At 36.6% G+C, this 8,826-nt stretch overlaps 1 pseudogene; it reads left to right on the forward strand.

Moving 5' to 3' along the window:
• The first annotated feature begins 2,256 nt into the window (after positions 1-2,256).
• On the forward strand, positions 2,257-2,597 carry LOC119509583 (annotated as a pseudogene).
• Positions 2,598-8,826: the final 6,229 nt, after the last annotated feature.

Consider the following 8,826-nt stretch of genomic DNA (forward strand, 5'->3'; position numbering starts at 1 on the left):
ACTGATCACAAGCCTCTAAAGTCAAAAAACTAGATCAAATGGGTACAAATGAAGTTTAGTCACAAGGTTTTTACAATCACAAAGGCACACGATAAAGGCAATAGTCATTATCAGAGATCAAAGCAGCTGGATTATAGTTCAGAGGTTTCAGGTATTTCCCTCTGTCTACTCTAATATACCAGAAAGTAAAAAGGAATATCTATGTATGATTCAGTAATCATAATTATCTCTTAATTCCTAACTTCTCAGTTACAATGCCTCCCTCTCATTTGATCATTCTCTCAATCTTGACAGATATCTGGGTGGCAGTCATTCTAACTTCTTCATGCTGAAAAAGAGAATAACATTATGGGGTAAAGGAATGAAAACTGGTGGTTGTTCTCAGAGAAACCAGTACCTCTGGGTTTCAGTGCTTACCTGGCATAGGGACAATCCAGAGGCTTTGAGAACCTGAAAAATAAAGTTAATAAGTAAAACTTTTATAGAGTCTTAGATTGAGCCCAGTATAATCTTTAGGGTTTTCAGGAATACTGTTCGTTGGGGCTTGACATACTGTGGCCATTTGCAATATGTGGCTGAAACTTGCAAAAGAATAATGTCCAGAATGATCTCTTGACTCTATTTGAAGTCTCTTAGCCACTAAAATTTATTATTTTTTAAAAAATTTCCTTCCCCCCTTTTGGTCAGTCAATCCTATGATGCCAGGACTCATCTCTGGGAGGCATGCCCTACATTGCCAGGGGAACCTATACCCCTGGAATTCATGTCCCACATGGGGGGATGGGGAGGGGTAGTATGTTTATTTACAGAAGACACATCTGAACAACAAAAGAAGTTCTCTAGGTGTTACTTTTAGGCATTCATTATAAGTAGGCCTTAGCTTTGTCATTACAGAATCAAATTTCATAGGGGCAAGCCTCAAAATTAAGGGCTTGGCTTATTAAATTGGGAGCCCTTATTTTCCAAGAGGATAGCAGGAATTCCCCAGGTGGGGAAGTTTAATAGTTCCATGTTTTTCTTCAGTCACACAAGGGCCTTTGCAAATTCTTATTCAGTTTTCTGTCAAAAATACCGTGATTACATCCTAAAGTAATTTGGGCAGAGAATAAAAAATATATTTACAGCCCCTGCACCCCAAGGAGCTGGGGGAAGGTTCAGAAGTGTTGGACTTCCTCACCTGGACTGGTGTTGATGTTGTCACAAACATTGGGACTGGCGGTTTGATGTGCTGAGCCCTTGATCATGGGACTTGCCCTTATGAGGCTCATTACTGCAACGGAGAGGCTAAACTTGCATATAATTGTGCCTAAGGGTCTCCCCCTGAGTACCTCTTTGTTGCTCAGATGTGGCCCTCTCTCTCTCTAACTGAGACACCTCAGCAGGTGAACTCACTGCCCTCCCCCGTACATGGGACCCGACTTCCTGGGGTGTAAATCTCCCTGGGAACGCAGGATATGACTCCTGGGGATGAATCTGGACCTGGCATTGTGGGATTGAGAACATCTTCTTGACTAAAAGGGGGATGCAAAATGAGATGAAATAGTTTCAGTGGCTGAGAGATTTCAAATGGAGTTGAGAGGTCACTTTGGTGGACATTCTTATGCCCTATATAGGTAACACCTCTTAGGTTTTAACGTATTGGAATAGCTAGAAGTAAATATCTGAAACTACCAAACTTCAACCCAGCAGTCTGAACTCCTGAAGATGATTATATAATAATGTAGCTTACAAGAGGTGATGGTGTGATTGTGAAAATCTTGTGGATCACATTCCCTTTATTTAGTGTATGAATGGATGAGTAGAAAAATGGGGATAAAAACTAAATGACAAATAGGGTGGGATGGGGGGATGGTTTGGGTGTTCATTTTTCACTTTTATTTTTTATTCTTATTCTTATTCTTTCTGATGTAAGGAAAATGTTCAGAAATAGATTGTGGTGATGAACACATAACTATATGATTATACTGTGAACAGTTGACTGTATACCATGGATGATTGTATGGTATGTGAATATATTTCAATAAAACTGAATTAAAAAAAATACTGTGATTCTTCTCTCATTTCTCAGTGCCATTGCACCTGTCTCTTCCTCTGCCTCCTGACTTCCACCACCATAGCCACTTCAGTTGAATCCCAACCATGGGGTGAAGCATTTCCTTATTTATTTCCATTTTCTCCCCAACAGGCTCCTGACATGGTGATCTGGGCAGGACCCCCAGGAATTTTATCCTCTCACTGGTCTCACACTAGTGTCACATGTCCACTATCCAGAACCTCCAATCTTTTGATCCCTTTGCTGATGCAACTAAGGGTGACAACTTACTCCTGGTGAGGGCTGAGGACTACATTCATATAAAAATCCACCAATGAAATGGCTGAAAGACATTGACTACTGTTCAGGGCATTGCAGATGATTATGACAAAAAGAAACTTGTGAAAGCTTTCAAAAGTAATCTGCCTGTAATGGAACTGTGATTGAACATCCTGAATACAGAGAGGTTATTCAGCTTCAAGGTGACCAAAGAAAAAACATTTGCCAGTTTCTCTTGGAGGTTGACCTTGTTGAGGTGGAACAGCTTAAGGTTCATGGACTCTAAAATGAACCTAAATGTGTGGAAAATTTCTTGATTAATTTTGTTCTCTAGATCCAGTTTGGCTGCTTTGTGAAATGATTCTCTGCAGTAAATGGAGTTTTCATTTATTTAATCATTCAAACTTCCATTCATATCTGCATGGTTACAGAAAACATGGGGTTTGTAGCCTAGTAACACATAAGAAAACTGCAGTAAGTTGGCAATGAAACCCTGTATTCATCTTAATGTGTTTCTGATGGAAAATATTTTTAGTATTTTTTGTTCAGTTTATTACTGAAATTAATTTTCACTTAATTAAATGTTTTTGCTATATTAAAATATGTATGTTGTAGCTTGACAATAAAAAAGTCCATGAAAAAATGCTGTTAAATTAATCAGGGTATTACATAACCTGTACAGACTATTGAGATTGTTTTCCATATTCCAGGGTCCATGTCAAATAAAGCTGAATTATGTTGTTTAAATAAGCTGACCAGACAGGTTAAATTGGATTGTGTGTTACAGAAAATTTAAATTTTGGACAAAAAAAAAATCTTCCCTTGGTCTCACACAGAAGTTAATGTCTTAAAATGCAGACAATATCATCCTTTACCCTGTATTCTGATATTCTGATTTACCTTGTCCTTACCAGATCATCTTCATTCGTATCTCTAATTGAAGTCTGATCCCTTTTTCAGATTTTTAACAGTTCCTTTATAGAGTAATGCTAACTTTCAGAGCTGGAGAACTCTTAACTCTGATTCTCAGGAGTCACACAGATACCCAAAGTTCCAGGGAAGTACCAGGTTATCCACAAAGAGCAAAGCATCTCAGAATTTAGAAATAACAGTTAAAGCTCAGGAATAAATGTGACTTCTGTAAGGGCTTGCAATCTGGACCCTAACTTTCTTACAAGTATTTCCTAAATAAAGCGATTTTCAGAAATTAAAAAAAAAAACATTTGACAGTCATCACCTACAAACCATAGCAGAAGTTTTGTCCTATTTTACCTTTATGCAATTACCAGGGTTATTTTAATTAATAGGTAGAACAATGTATATACTTGCCTTACTTTTCCTTGAAATTCCCTTTTTGTTGAAGATGAAGTTCTGTCTTATAGCTGACCACATACACTTTTAGAGAAGGATTAGAGCAAAGTAGTGTAGCTGACAAGTAAATCTGGTTGTTTTAATGATCTATAACTTTCTTTTAAGAATAACTAAAGCCATGAATAACAACATCATACTGTTGTTTAACATCATACATATCAGAATCAGCATATAATGTGGAAAGTGTGAATGTTGCCAAGTCTTTAAATATATGAATATATAATCTCTAAACATATGAATAACATTTCACCCATTCAAACTTAGCTAACAGAAGGATAGGAAATCCCTTTAAATTGTTGTAATACTTCCCAAACACTTCCTATGTAATACATTAAACTATTTTAGCACCTCATTTTCACAAGGTGAAAGAATAAATCCTTTGTAAGAGCTTTCCTTTAAAAATGAGGCTTCTCTTCTGAAATAAAGGATGATAAAGTTAAGATAAACATCAACAAGGATATTATTCTGAAATGATATAAAATCTTCATCATCTGGAGTACTCAGTTAAGAAAAACTTTGTATAACCTTTCATTAAGAGCAATCCAACAATCCACATTATTTTAACAGAGAGAAAAATCAAACTTCAGTTTTGTATTAATACACAGTTTGACACAAAAGCTCTGTAAAACATATTATAAATAAGCCTATCAGATTTTGACAGCATTGAGTGGGACAGACAGAATTCACTTTCACAAACTTTCTACAATTTTCAATATGCATTAAGGTCTTACCTTACATAGTAAAAATAGCCATTTTACTTTTGGACAGACCATACTCCCTTAGACAGTCTTATCAAGTGATGATGATAAACAAAATTCACTTTTATAAACCTTTTACAACAACAAACAAAATTCACTTTAATAAGAAAATATGATCATCTTATCATGGAGAATAATAAAAATACTATCCATCCTACCCAGAGTCTTTATTTATCCTGAGTGCATACAACCAGAAATAAATTTGATAACCAATTTGAAAAGTCCTTTGAACATACATACTACCCCCCAATAACAGTGTTCATGAAAGGAGAAGAGACAGAGATACTACAAAATAAAGGAAGAAGAAAAATTTATGATTGAGTTTGGAATCCAGCCAGGTATTTATATACGATATACTCACAACACATATATGATTATTTCACAATATGCCTAAAATCTCTAAGGCCAACCCAGCACTGCCTTCAAAGATCAGAAGAGCCCAAGTTTGAAATATAATCAGCTCGATAGTTGTTTTACATCCAGAAAAAACTCAACTTCTTCTCAACATTATTCCCAAGTACTAAATAATGCCAGGAATAAATTAGTTCACAAAATTTTTATGGATCCTAAAAAACAACAACAACAACAAAAAAAAACAAAAACTAGTTCAGAGCTCTACCTAGTCAAACGATACCTTCTTATTCAAAGGTCTTATAAGTTGTCTCTTCTATGAGGTCTTCTCCTTGGTCATTCTTTATCCATCTGCCTTTTTTCTGAATTCCTCCAGTATTTTTTATTAAGATAATTAGCAGGAGCTTTAAGTACTACTGTCTTACACTATGTCCTCATAAAAGTGTATTCCAACTTGCATATAAAAACTCCTTGAAGACAAGAATTATGTCTTCCCCATTCATGACAGCACTTACTAACCTGATTACATAATATACTCACCAAAACAATACTGACTTTAACAATGCCACTGCAACTCCAAATTCTTCCACATATTAGTTTAACAAAGTAATTAAAAATCCAGACTCTTTGAAATCCAGTTAATTAAGGTTACAAAAATCTTATTCATATTTCTTACTATACCCAACAGACTCCTCAAATAGGATATGTTTGAAGCATCAGCATATCCTCATTTTTATTATATTTTATATAAATATCAGTATTGTAACAAAGAAATTAAGAACTAACAAATGACTGTGATTACTGAATCATTATATAAATATTCTGCTTTCTATAGTATTGAAAAGGCAGAAGTTAATACCTGAAATTACTGAAACTCAACTAGTCTCACTCTTGTTTACACTTACTATTGTAATGGTAACAAATCCATCCCCCATTGTTTGAATCCATGAAAACCCTGAACTTCTTACACTTTGGAGACATAATTTTGGACTGATATGCCATCTGATCTCCGACTTTACATGTAACATTAAACTCTTTCTCTCCTTGAAACTCCAGTGCCATAGATTGGCTGTTGTGCGCATTGGGGGAGAGAACCCACCACTTTTGTCCATTATCAATTTAGCAACCCAGATGGGACAAAGATTCCTAAGTAGTCCAACTGCCCAAAGTTCTGGAATCTCAGCAGGACAGGTAAATGCAGTAACTGAGCTTTTTGTGACCATTAGACCCTTTTAGTCTAGAGGCTCAGCAATTGTACTTTTCCTACTCTGCTGGCAATCCAGACACTTGGCACCTTACGAAACTTCAAAAAGAGAAACAGATCCAGTTCCAAGTCTATACATCTGACTGGTGTGTGAGTCATCAAGGTAAAAGTGGACCAGGAAGTTAGAATGGTGATTTGAGTTCCCTGGACCTGGGATTGAGGTTCTGGGTCCCACTCCCAGAATGATCCCCCTTGCTCTGATGTCTACACATTTCTGTTTTCTGGGCACCATTCTGTATGGAGTTCAAGACCCTCACCTGTATTTGTCTGTACAGGCTTCAAGTCCCTGCACTGTGTTTTTCTGTACAGGATTCAAGAACTTGCCCTGAGTTTGTTTGTTGAGTATATTCCTAGAAAATAAGTAATGTATCAATTAATTGTTATTCCTTGACTGGGTGAGTTAGTTGCCAAGGTAAAAGTGGATTGTGAAATTGATGCAGAGTTTTGAGTCCCCTTGACCTGTGTTTTAACACCCTGGGCCCCGCTTCCAGAATGATCCCCCTTTGCTCTGACTTCCACATCTTTCTGTTTTCTGAGTATCACTCTTACGGGGTTCAAGGCCCTGGCCTGAGTTTGTATGTTGAGTATACTCCTGGGGAAGAAGTAATCCAATAGTTAGTTGGTGTTTAATCAAATTAAGTAAGTGTGTGATGCATATTTAAGTGTTAATTGGGGTTTTACTTAGTGTGTTAGTTGGGGTTCTCTAGGGAAACAGAATCAATGAGCAGTATCTCTGACTATCAGATTTGTAAAAGTGACTCACACAACTGTAGGTATGCATGAGTCCAAATTCTGTAGAGCAGTCAGCAAACTGTCAACTCCAAGGAAGATGTCCGATGAACTCCTCAGGAAATGAACTGGCAACTTCGACGAACTCCTCAGGAAATGAACTGGGATCTTTGACAAACGTGTTCAATGAGCTCCTCAGGAAACAAACCGGCAACTTCAGCAAACTCCTCAGGAGATGCTTCACTGGGCAGCCAAAGAAGAAGTGAAGGTCCTCTATCTGTCTCGCTTATAAGTCTTCAACTGATTAATTGGATTAAATCCAGCCAACTGCATTCTCTCATTGTGGAAGACACGCCCTTTGGTGAGTCATCAGTCACAGCTGCAGTCAATTGACTAATGATTCAATAAACCAGCCTGCTGGTTTACTAATCAGCCACAAACATCCTCATGGCAATTGTCAGGCCAGTGTTTGCTTGACCAGAGAGCTGGGTACTATCTCTTGGCCAAGTTGACACATGAACCTAACCATCACAGTTAGATATAGTAAGTGTTTAAGTGCTGTTTATTTGTTGGTTGGTGTGTTGGTTTAGTTAGTAATTCATATGTTACTTAAATATATAAGGAAATAAATGTCAAGTGTCTGTTTGAATTATTAGTTGGTTTGTTATTGCATTTGTATTGTTCAAGTGTTCCTGGTTGGTACTGATTACTGAAATTCTTTAGAATTAGAAATTCTAATTCTACATTAGCATTCCTAAATGTTGCTCTTTGAGCTGTATTTTGAAAAATTGGAAAGATTTTAGCTATAAGCCTATGATAAAAAAAAAAGGGGGTTTGTTCCTATAACACAGTCTGACCTCAGCATGATTTAGAATCAGGAGAAAAAATGGCCTGAGAATGGTCTATAGAAAAGAACATTGTGTTAAACTTAGAGTTGTTCTGCAAGAGAGAGCAGAAATCAGATGAGATGATGTAAGTTCAATCATTATTTGTCTCTCCCAGCAATCAGTGTTGATGATACAATGTAAAATTTAACCTGTAAAGATTAGTGGAGAAAAGAAAAATGTCCTCCCTGATTCAAATTTAGAGGTTCCAATAGAACTTTTGTTAACTCCTTCATCTGCTCCAGTGGCACCCTATAAGCAAGGGGCCAATAGATCAGGCAAGGAGGAAGCTTCCCTGCTGCCTCTTCCTCTGTATCCCTCTTTAGCAGAGGTAAAAGATCCTGAGTTAGAAATGGTCTCTGTCTCCCACACTGGCAAGGGTTCTCAATTTGGCCAGGGCTGCTCTCTAAAACCAGCAGCAGAGCAACCAGCAAAACTTCCACCCCTCTGGCAAGTACCCATAGGACTAGAAAAACAGGGAGGTCCAAGAGGATTTATAATATTCAAGCATACCAGAAAAGGATGAGAAAGAGGGTCCAAATCAGTGAGTTTTATATCTCTGTATTTCTGAGTTTTTTTTTTTTGTTTTGTTTTGTTTTTTGTTTTTTGTTTTTTTTGTGTTTTTTTTTTTTTGCATTTAACCATGAATTTGTGTTTGTTTGTGCAGGTATATTTTCCTACCTCTGGATGGTAAAACTGAATTGGAAAACAAAAATTATTAAAAGAGCTCTATTCAAATTGCTTAAAGATAAATAAGCATATACATATGTATATTTAAGTATATATACATAAATACTTTTTATTTATATATACTTTTATATATACTACTACTTATAAATAAATAAATAAATAAATACTCCTGAAGTCCCAGAGAAAAAGAAAAAAGTTCTCTCTAGGCACCAGGTTTCAAAGCCTTAGTTTCTGTTAATTACTGTAAAAAAAACATGGACCTTGGAAAGAAATGGAATTTCTTTCCTCTGGAACCTCCTGAAGGCAGGAAAGCACTGTCTCAGGGAAAGGCAGACTTTTCCCAATTGTCCAGGTCACAGCTTTAGATGAAATAGATATAATGATTGGAAACAATTGAAAGAAAGGCATAGGTATTCTTGTCAACACTAAGGCCAACTTAGGGGTCTTAAATTCCACCACCCTCATTTA

The sequence above is a fragment of the Choloepus didactylus genome, chromosome 14 (assembly GCF_015220235.1).
Source record: "Choloepus didactylus isolate mChoDid1 chromosome 14, mChoDid1.pri, whole genome shotgun sequence".
Classification (NCBI taxonomy): domain Eukaryota; kingdom Metazoa; phylum Chordata; class Mammalia; order Pilosa; family Megalonychidae; genus Choloepus; species Choloepus didactylus.